Here is an 11,051-nt window from a genome sequence, read left to right as displayed (position 1 = left end):
CCTAGCTGGATTCCTGTTTATAAGTATACCCCCGAGCCGGACCAGAATCGGCCCAGCTTGATCAAGCCCGAGCCACCCAGGGCAGCTTGAATGAGGTCTGGATTTGAGTCAAACTGGGATAACCAGTTCCGTGCACTTTCCTAATAGACAATACTGGGTTAAATACAGTCTGAGGCACACTTTTTGAGAGAAAGCCCCACTGAGCTGCTTACTGGGACTTACTTCTAAATAAGCATGGCTAGGACTGGGTCATAACGGTCTGACACAGCACAAGGCAGCTTCTTATATTCCTATGTATGCATTCAGGTAATAATGATTTCTAGAATGCCTTTCTGCATGACAAATAACTTCGGTCAAAAGGGGACTGGAAGAAAGTGAAAGGGACAGGTGTGCAGAGAGCATGTTCCTCACAGTCTGTTGGAACTGCCCTTGCTAACTGGGCAAAGAGGTACCTTTTAAAGTGGTGACTCTCTTAGATTTAGCAGGAACATTTTCAGACAGCAGGCTTTACAGCAGGTTTACTCTGAGACTTTACATCAAGTTCAAAGTTGCCCGCCCCCCGCCCCAAAAGATGCAAAAAGTGGACTTTTTTGCCCCAGATATAAGTCGGGCTATACTCTAACACACAATGAAAAACCCAAATTGTGTGTGAAGTGCTCCCCAATAGCTCGCAGGGACTTCGGGGTAAATCTGGCCAATATGTGAACACACACCCTCCATTCCAGAGGAGATGTGAACTAAAAGCCCTGTGTGAAAAAGCTCCGGGGGGGGAGCACCCGTCCCTATCCGCCCCCAGCACAGCATCCTTCCAGTGCCTGCTGATGGTATCTACCTCGTGTTTCTTTTTAGATAATGGGATCTTTGGAGATAGGGAACCATCTTCTTCCTATTATTATTTTTTCTACATAAACAGCTTTGAGAACTTTTATGCTGAACCTTTTATGTTAAATAAACAAATAACTGCTTGGTAGTATAGTAGCAGCAGAAGTCATACCTCCTGACTCCCACAGAAATCCTTCCTAGTGTTGTTTTTTTTAGCAACTAGCAACTTCCTGCCTTTTGAAGCTTTTCTCCATAGTAATGAGAACTAGAAACATGTTGACTTTTTAAAGGAAAACTTTGACCAAAAGAAAGGCCTGAGGAGACATGACACTATTGTATTGCTAAACCTAAGCAGGATGTAGCCCAGTCAGTGCTAAAACTGCCACATAAGTGGCTCCAAGTTTCCCAAAGAAAATCTATGATATAGCTGTAATAAATACTAGTAAAGGGAATCCTCAAAATTCTGCATAAGCTGCCACATTTCAATATGAGATTTTGGTTTTTGTTGTAGGTTTTGAAGGTTGTTGTGCTGAATCTGGCAAGGGTGGGATATACATTAGTTAAATAATAATAATAATAGTGATGTCATGCTAGGCAGTTTGACCATGGATTCAGAAAACATGCTTGGGGAATTGGGGACATGACTCAACTAAATTTAAGTACTTTTCAAGTCCCACTGATTCCAGTGGGAATGTTAAACATGTGCTCAAGCCCTACCGTTGAAATGGACCGAACTTAAAAGCAGTTAATTTTGAACAGTGCCATTGACTTGCTTATTTGTATTTTTGCAAATATGAACTAAGTGTCATGCTGCAGGTGAGCAGAACTGGCAAATATAGTTAAGTATCAGATGAGTTCTGGAAATGGGCCAACCATCTCATTCAGATTTCAGCAGGCAATACCAACTCATCAAAATATTACTGCAAGTCACTTTGAGGAGGGGGGTTGTAAACCACAAAACAAAATCCATTCATTAAAGATAGTATTTTTCTCTTGAGTACTTAAGAATACCAGGCACTGTACAGAATGCAAGAGAATTACTGCAGATCTTGCAGACCAAAAATAATCCTAAACCCATACATACAAACCCACCCATGAAAGCTTATTTTCTATCAGATATTCCCTTTTAGCATGATGTTACTGACATATCCGGGTCAACAACAAGGGTTTATGTTAGTCAAGTTGGGCAGCAGACAGTGAAATATGCTGTTCCTCCCCTTCCCTCGTTTCTTCATCAATGACAAATCAACTCCATACGGAGTGTACAGAATACAGCAAGGTGAAAGGGAGCAGTGCGGACAAGCTGCAGATGAGACGGAAGCTGTGGGAAGTGTGGGTGGCTTTTAACACCCAGGCAAGATCAAAAAGGATGCCGGAGGCTGCAGCGGGAGGGAGGAATAGAGAACAGCAGAATGGATGCTGTCTGACGTCTTGGTGTTGCGGGGTGGGGGGGAGGCTCACGCGTGGGGAGAAGTCGGGGACAAACAGGGCTCTAGGGCAGCGGGTTTGCTTGAAGCTGTGCTCACGGATCCTGCATGAATGTGAGGTTTGCAGGCTGCCTCCTTGCTTTTCCCGGGAGGAGGAGAGAGCCTCCTCTTCTAGTGCGCCGGGCCGGTGCTGCCTGCCTGGCCCTGCTCCCCAAAGCTCCCTGGGCTGAGCCACTCCATCCATCTAGCTGGCCAGCCTGGAGTCCCGATGGCCCCCCCGGCTCTCTCTCCGCTCCAGGCTGTGGCGCAGAGCGCGGCTCTTACCTGACTTGTTGCTGTCGTCGTCGTCGCCGCCGCTGCCGGTGCTGCCGCCGCCGATGCCGGTGATGCTGCTGCGGGGAAAAGCAGTTTTCAGCAGAGCCGTAAATCACGCTGAACCCGGCGCAGTCACAGCCGCTCACGCCCCCGTCGCCCACTCATTCACACCCACAGAGAGCAGGCAGAGCAAAGGGCGGGGAGCGAGAGCTGCGGCGGCCTGGGCAAAGACCGAGCTGGCAGCAAGGGAGAGCGGAGCAGGATGAATCCACCTCTGGGGAGGCAGGGAGGGATCCTGAAAAGCCCCCGTGGAGGAAGGGAGGGGAAAGCAAAAGCATTGCGGGGGGGGCGCGCGTCAGGAGTAGGAAGGGCAGTATGGTACAGTGGGCAGCTCTAGGCTTCCTCCAGTGCTGAAGGAAAGCCGGCGTGCATTTCCAGGAACAGAGATCAAGTCTGTCTGCAAGCAGCACCTTTTGATCTAGAACAGGCTTGCTCAACATAGCCCCCCCCCCAGGCGTTTTTGGACTACAAATCCCATAATCCTCAGCCACAGTAGCCAATAGCTAGGGATTATGGGAGTTGAAGGCCAACATCTGCAGGAGGGCCGAAGCTGAGCAGCTCTGATCTAGAACAAGCTTTCCCCTCGATTGGTGGCGGGACTCTGTCTAGTATGTAATAATAAGGAAAATGCACCCTGCACAGGGCTGGCCCAAGCCCTCTTCCCCAGCGCCTGCCTGGGCTGGCGTGGTATGTCTCTGCCCTAGCCCACCACTCAACCATCACTACAGGGTAAGATGTGAGTGGGGAGAATGGGAAGCAGTACTCTTTATGCAATTTTGGGAGACTACAGGGGCCTGGCCAATCCTGTAACTAAGCAGCTACTCACTCATGAAAGTGTTAATGCGTTTCTGCTCTAGATCTCCACTCTATTCAACTTCACCCTTCCTTCCACTTGATTGTTGCCCTAATCAGCCTTCTGACAAGCAAGAACATTAGGAGCTGCTCTGGTGCCGCGTCTGCTAAGGAGGGTGCCAGGCCAGAGGTGTGGTGAGGTGGCTAGAGATGTACACGAACGAACCTGTTCAGAGTCCCTTTTGTGGGCCTCCAAGAAGGTTTGAACACCCAGTGGTGTGGCTGGTTCGAAGGTGGGGGGGATAGCTTTAAGGGTAGGGGAGGGTGCACTCCCCCTGCAGCGTTTCCCCCGCTGGCGCTCTCTGTAAAACCAGTCCGGCGGGGCAACAGCATACCTCCCTGCCACCCTGTATCTCCTGGGTTACTTCTGGTCACTTCCATCCGAGGAGAGGACAGGTCGGCAGGGAGGTATGCTGCCGCCCTGTAGGCTGGAGGACTGGTTTTATAGAGTGCTGTCAGGGGAAACGCATGGGGGGGGGAGCGCACCCTCCCCCACCCTTAAAGTTATCCCCCCCACCTTTGAACTGGCCCCCACCAGTTCCATGCACATCCCTAGAGGTGGCCTGTGGGGGCAAATGAGCATGGACACACTCTGCTATCTATTCCTTCCACCCATCTATTGCCTGAGGTGGTCACCTCACCATGCCTCCTTAGCAGGCCAAGGTTGACTCTGTGCCTGCTAAGGGGACCTCTTCTTCTCTTCACGTGGTCTAGGGTTGAGCCCTGCTACTAAAAAAGATCCCAGCAGGAGGCTTTACAGACAGGGCTGTTATCCCGAATCTCCTTCAGAAGAAACAGTGTGCGTTCACACCAGCCAAACTTACCCTGAACTCCATTCAAGATCCTTGGAAGCATTCCACACACAAATTGGACGTTGTCTTGCGAATTCTAGCTTATCTCGAGGCATTTGGGGTTTTTTAAAATGCTAATTTTAAGCTACTTTTTCTGAAAACTGGGGAGCAAATGGGGAGAGGCACTGACGTAGACCCGTTGGCTAGAAGGAAAACACGGAGCAAAGCTTGAACTCGCATCAAAACAAAACCCGAGAGCAGAGGGGAGGGGCTGCTTCCCTCAGTGCCGAGAGTGTGATTGGAAGTGGTTTTGCTCAACGTTTACCTACCATGCAGCATGAAGCCATGTGCGAGTAACTCCCAGAAGAAGCAGAGTTAGCTTCCAGTTAAGATCATTAGGTGGCTTTGGGCAACCTTACAGAGTTGTTATAAGGATCAGAGAACTAGGAACTGTAAAATGTGTTGTATCTATGAAAGTGTTACATTCTTATTCGGCTGGTTCAGAAACTCAGCCCTCTGCCACTGTTACATATGGAAAGCCCGGGGCCTCAACATGAATGCACCCATCCCTATGTAACTAACAGATGTGCATGTCCTTTATTCACATGTAAAGGGTGCTAGGGGAGAGGGTGTGGGCTGGCCCTGTGCGGGTTGCATTTTTCTTATCCTATATAATAAAATGCTAGGGTGCCTGCGTCCGTGCCTGCGTCCGTGTCTCCGGCGGGTGTTCTGTGTATGCGTGGCGCACGCGTGCGCAGAACACGGCGAAAGGGAAGCAGAGCGGGCGGCCGCCGCCATGTTGGGAGCGTCGGGGAGGCACCCTCCCCGCAGCCGCGGCAGGGGGACTGGGCCTGATGGCGGTGGAGGCCGCGGCGGGGCGACTGGACCCGATGGGGGCAGCGGCGGGGGGGCGACTGGGCCCGATGGCGGCAGCGGGGGGACTGGGCCCAATGTCGGCCGCGGCGGGGTGCTGGGCCCGCTGGCGGCCATGGCGGGGGGACTGGGCCCGCTGGCGGTGGTGGCTGCGGCGGGGGGACTGGGCCTGCTGGCGGCGGCCGCCGCAGCAGGGGGACTAGGCCCACTGGCGGCGGCGGCCACACTCGGCCCCGCCAGCCACGCGGTGATAGTGGTGCGGCGGGGCGGGGGCGGCCCAGCGTTCTTCTAGCGCCCGTTAATGTAACAGGCTTAATGTGACTAGTCATTACATAACAGAGAGAGTCCCACCACCACGCCATCCAAATCGCCCCTCTACACGGGTTGTTGTTGCAAAGCCATTTTCCAGTGTGTGTAGCAGAGTGATTCAGGCAGTCATCCTGTACACATGAGTAAATGGTGTGCCAAGAATGCATCGACATACCTGTGAATAACTTTGGGACGGGCATGTTCACACCAAGGCCTCAGCCATACCAAGTGTAGCAGCAGCAGCAAGCTGAGGTTCATCTGAATTTATTTATTTATTTTATTTATTTTTACATTTTTATACCGCCTTTCGTTAAAAGAAAACCCCAAGGCGGTTTACAAAAATTAAAAACATACAATAAAAAGCAGTAAAAACAACAAGCTAAAAACAAGCATAAAAACAGACAACAGATAAAAACACACAAGAACAGCAGTAAAAAACGATTATGTAAAAGCCTGGGTAAAAAGCCAAGTCTTTAAAAGCTTTCTAAAAGCTGTGATGGAGTCCGAGGAACGAATGGCCACTGGGAGAGCATTCCAGAGTCTAGGAGCAGCAACAGAGAAGGCCCTGTCCCGAGTGCACGACAGCCGGGCCTCCCTTATTGTCGGCACCCGGAGCAGGGCCCCCTCAGATGTCCTAGTCAAGTGGGCAGCAACCCTTGGGAGCCCTTGGAATTGAATCACCTTGTTGGTGTAATAGAATTCTGAAAAGAAAATGCTTCATTTAATGTGAACAAAATATAAGAAATATTACAACCATTATTAAACAGGAGTTGTGGGCAGGATCACTGAGCAGGAACCACACATTGGGCAGGATTGAGAATAACTTCATCAGGACTAAGTCTCACTGAAATTGATGACTGACTTGCCTCATTTATTTCACTGGTGCTTTGACATGATTAAGTTAGTCTCGATCCTCCCCATTGTATGTACACCAGATGCTAAAGAGATTCTTAATAACAACAGTGAGAGAAATAAGGAGCTCTAATTTCCATACTGTGTTCTTTCTACTTATGCAGTAAAATCTGATAGTACATGGAGCAAGGCCTTCTCTGTTGTCGCACCGCTTGGATTAAGACCTAACTTACTTGGTCTTAAAGACTAGATACCTAAGACTTCTGTTGCTGTTTTTATTTACAGAGGAGTTTTATTCCTTATTCACATTTGCTGCTTATATTATAGGCTTATTATTTGCTTTGTTTTATAGTTGGGGTTTTTTAGGTCATTTTAATTAATTTTTTAAAACTTGTTTTTAATACAGTTTTATTAATCTGTTGTGTGTTCCCTTGATCTTTTTTGGAAAGGCATTGAATACATGAAAAATGTGTGTGTGTGGGTGTCATAACAGAAAAGGCCCTGTTCCTGGGGCTCATAGATGAAACATAAGGCAACTTCTAATCTTAAGGGGCATGCAAGGTCAAATGGAACAAAGAGTTTTGAGGCCAGATCTAGGATGTGTAGGGCTTTAAAACTCAAAACCAGCACCTTGAATGGGACTCAGGCCAGAAGCCAGTACACTTCCTGCATTATCAGTGTAACATGATCCCCAGCATCTCATGTTGATTGTAAGATGTGTGATCCTGTTCTGCACCATTTGCAGCAGCTTCTGAACACTCAACAAGGGAGTCCCACGTGGTAGGCATAAGTAGTCAAACCTTGAAGAGCATGGCTGGTGATTGCCAAATCCTACCTCTCCTGGTAGGGCCTCAGTAGTTGGCTCCTCAGTGGGACTTAAAATGCAAAGCTCAGTTTTGAGTGATAAAGCTTAATTTTAAGATCATAGTCTTAATACAGTAGTGAAGTATCAGTATTCAAGATGAATGGTTAGGAAAAATTGCTCTAAAACTATATATTACTATAGGATGGGCAAGAGAGCTGTTGAAAAGTTTGTGGTATCTCTATTGAATAAGTATATAGCCCCCTGGAAAACAGGAAGATGCTGATAAAAGTGCCTTTGATGTGATTAAGGCTAACCCCCTAAATGATTCACCAGCAAACTACATCAAAGGAAGTGGCTTGCACTACATCTTAGAACTTCTTCTAATCCCTAAAGTGTAAGGAGTTACAAGCCAGTGTTTCTTCAGTGTTTTGCTGCCTATCCTTCCTCATTTTGACAAGCAATATAAAATAGAGGGCAAGAGAAAAGAAGTTATAAATGCAAATTTATTGGAGGCTTCACAAATACAGATTCCTAACTATTTTGCAAATAAGAGGTTTGTTGACATCTGCTTCCGTATTGCAATATTTATACGAGCCTTGCTTTCAATATGATTGCAAAGAACCTTTGGCTTGTTTTTCCTTTTTCAAGAAGCAGGATTGTGTGTGTGTTTGGTGGAGAAGACCAAGAGAGTCCATTTCCATATATCTATAACAGCAGAAATCACATATCCACTAGGGATGTGCACAAAGCTTGGTTCAGCGCCATTCATGCACATCCCTAATATCCGTCATTTGCAATTAGTCCCCCAGCTGGCGGCCAGTTTGTTGAAGAGCCACTAAAAGAAGGCAGTGGTGGACCTAGGCTCCTCACCACTCATCAGTGGGTTGTATCTTCTTGCATACCTGAAATGTGAATGAAAAAATAGTTCCTCCACAGTATGACAAATGTTGGAAGTCCCTTACAGCACATAACTGTTGTGTACGTGTGTGTGTGTGTGTGTGTGTGTGTGTATAAGTTCTGATGGATACTTATTATGTTGTGTCAAATCCTGTCCAATGAACCTTCATTCGCTGATTGAGGCTGCTTTCTCATGACCATGGTGAGTGCAGTTAAAGAATTAACTATCATTGCTGAGTTCCACGTGCTCCCACAGAGCATTAAATGCATGGAATTGCCTTACATATTTATGGCTGTGATCCAACATGCAGCTTATAAACAAGCAATTCTGCATGTTCTCCTGAGTTTTCTCAGGAGAACTGCTGTAGAAGAAAAATGCCCAAGAAGTTCAGATGCATGCTTGCATGTGTGTAGGGAACATTCCTGAACTGTATCTTCCAAGTTTCAGGTGAACATAAGAAGAGCCCTGCATGAGCAGGCCAAAGTTTCATCTAGTTCAGCATCCTGCTTCCCACAGTGGCCAGCAAGGTGCCTTTGGGAAACCTACGAGCAGAGCTTGAAGGCCATAGCCTTCAAGGCTATGAGTGAGACCCGCCTTGAGAGGGTTAGCGGGGAGAGCGGGCTTAGCCCGCTCTCCCCGCAGATGAGCTGGGAGGCAGCCCTGGGCGGCTGGATCGGCTGCCCACACGACTGCTGGCTCCGTTACGGAGCCGGCGGTGGCTGTGGGGATCGGGGGCCACACAACCCCCAGAAGCTCCAGCATGCCCTGCGCAAGCACGCAGGGCATGCTGGAGAGACCCCCAAGCTGGGAGGCTGCTTTTTAGCCTCCCAGTCAGGGGTCTCCTCATGAGTTGCCATGGAGCCGTGCCGCGGCAGCACACGATACGTTAACCCCAGTTAGCAGAGCGCTCGCTCTGCTAACCTGGGTTAAGCGGAGGGCTGCTGAAGCAGGTTAGCTGCTTGTAAACCACTGAGCTCGCCTGTGAGCCCGATGGTTTACACAATCAGCAAAAATCGGGCTAGGTTCTCCTAGCCCGATTTTTGCTGGTCGTGAGAAGATCCTCATTGACAGACTTGTGCCCCATGCATCTGTGTAATCTCCATTTTAGTTGATATCACTACATCCCATGGCAGCAAATTTCATATATTGTGCATTGCATGTGAAGAAGTATTTTCTTTTGAGTAAATATTACACATAATTGCATAAGTGCTCGCTTTTTAAATGATGCAAAGAAACTCTTGCTTTGCTATTAGTTGCACTAAATATATTTTCCAGTGGTTCTGAAACTGTTGCCTGAGTGAAATCTTGGTGCACTTTCAAGCTGTCCCTGAGACCACATTGAAGATAACAGAGGGAAATAATAAACAACTAGAGATTCATTTGGAGTTTGCATCACATGAGCCTTATTAACACAATCTGTATACAGTGTACGCATGTACAGATCTGAACGCTGGTACAATAGTTCAGGTATTATGTTCGGCACATGTACAGTAGTTCACTTTCTGTCGGCAGAGGCGCTCTTACCCCTGGACTTCAGGGCCAAAGTCCAGGGCCTCCATATCCCCTGGGGCCCCTCAAATCCTCTTTATTCTGTCCTAGGTGGTGTGGTTGCCATGCCGCCGGCCTGTGCTGCACCAGGCAGCCAAGTGTGATTGTGACCTGTACTGGGTGCTTTAGAGACACAGTGGGGAGACACAGGAGGAAAGAAATATGTGGGATGGGAATACGTTGTGTGTTGAAATGTTTCTGCTAAAGCATATTTGCATAAATATACCTGTTTTATATCCTTACATTCTTGTGGGTTCAGTTGCTGTTTGTGCCCTCAAGAACCCACGTGTTAAAAATACTGTGTGGCGATTCACACGAGCGAGCAAAACCAGGCTAAGGGTTTTACTCGCTAGTGTGAACCAACGGGATCGTTCCCAATCCCGGTGGCTACATGGTGGCAAACGCGCCTAAGTAGCCTCTAAGTTAAATGAGGTTACAGGAACGAGCGCTCCCTTAACCCCATTTTTAAGATTGTGTGAGGCTATTCTCGCAATGGAGGAAAACCTGGCTAAGGGAGCCCAACCCAGTTCCCCCCACCCTCGTGAGAACCACTGGGCGAGCCTGGTGGTTCCATGGCGGCTAGCCCGCCTAAAAACCCCTCCCCTTAAACAAGGTTAATGGAGCAAGTGCCTTGCTTAACCTTGTTTGCTTGATCGTGTGTCAGCTGTGGCTGCTTGGGGGTGGGGGGAGAAGGAAGGGGGGACCCCAGGAAGTGTGGTGGTGCTCCCTTTACCCCAACCCCCAGAGCTCCCGAGGGAGCTGCGGCCAGGTGTGGGAGCACCTGTCCGAAACAGCCGCTTATCTGGGCGGCCAATCTGGCCACCCAGCAACAAATGACTGTGAGTGCGCGGGAAGAGCGGGCTAAGCCTGCTCTCCCCACATAACCCCATGAGGCTGTACATATTGATCATGTGTAGAGCCTCTGTGTCTGCTGCGGATGCTCGCAGCAGTGGTGGGCACACTTGGGGGGGGGCTCCCATGCACTCGCACGGTGCATTATTGGTGCTCGGGTGGGCAGGGCACCGCATGGCGGCGCTTCCCTTCGCCCAATCCCCACAGCACCCAAGAGAAGCCCTTGCAGACAGCAGGAGAGCGGCCGCTCGTCTGGGCGGGCGATCCACCCACCCAGAGAACAACTATTGATCATCTGTGGGGAAGGTAATGTTAACCCTCCTTCCCTTCAGTTAGCCCCAAAGCTCTTCTCGCTGATCGTGAGAAGAGCTTCTGTGTGTGTCATGATGTGTATGTCTGTAGGGGATGATGCGCAGCTTGCAGTAGGGAACGGGGGTCCTCCAGAGGCCTTTAGTTCCAGGCTCTAAAATTTCCTAGGTGCACCTCTGCCTATCTGTACCCTGCATTCGAGGGGGCCTGTACACAGGTTCACTTTTTAAAAAAAGAACATACAAACTTGTACACACATACCCCCATAATGTCTGAATGTATGAAGATGCTATCAATTTTACAGTTTTAAATTTAGAAGTTTAACTGAAATCCAGTTT

The 11,051-nt window shown here is 48.8% G+C and overlaps 1 protein-coding gene across 7 annotated transcripts in view; it reads right to left on the bottom strand.

The window, feature by feature from the left end:
* Positions 1-11,051, bottom strand: part of ZNF365 (zinc finger protein 365) — a 124,018-nt gene that overhangs the window by 27,820 nt on the left and 85,147 nt on the right. For 2 of the 7 annotated variants that reach the window (XM_053308897.1, XM_053308898.1), the window contains exon 1: positions 2,574-2,805. The gene's annotated coding sequence lies outside the window, so the exon portion shown is untranslated. Of the gene's footprint in view, positions 1-2,573; positions 2,807-11,051 lie in introns of those variants that run through there. The other 5 variants (XM_053308892.1, XM_053308891.1, XM_053308894.1 and 2 more) reach the window with 5 other exon arrangements.

Source organism: Hemicordylus capensis, chromosome 3, assembly GCF_027244095.1.
Source record: "Hemicordylus capensis ecotype Gifberg chromosome 3, rHemCap1.1.pri, whole genome shotgun sequence".
NCBI lineage: Eukaryota > Metazoa > Chordata > Lepidosauria > Squamata > Cordylidae > Hemicordylus > Hemicordylus capensis.
This window is presented reverse-complemented; position numbering and strand designations above follow the sequence as displayed.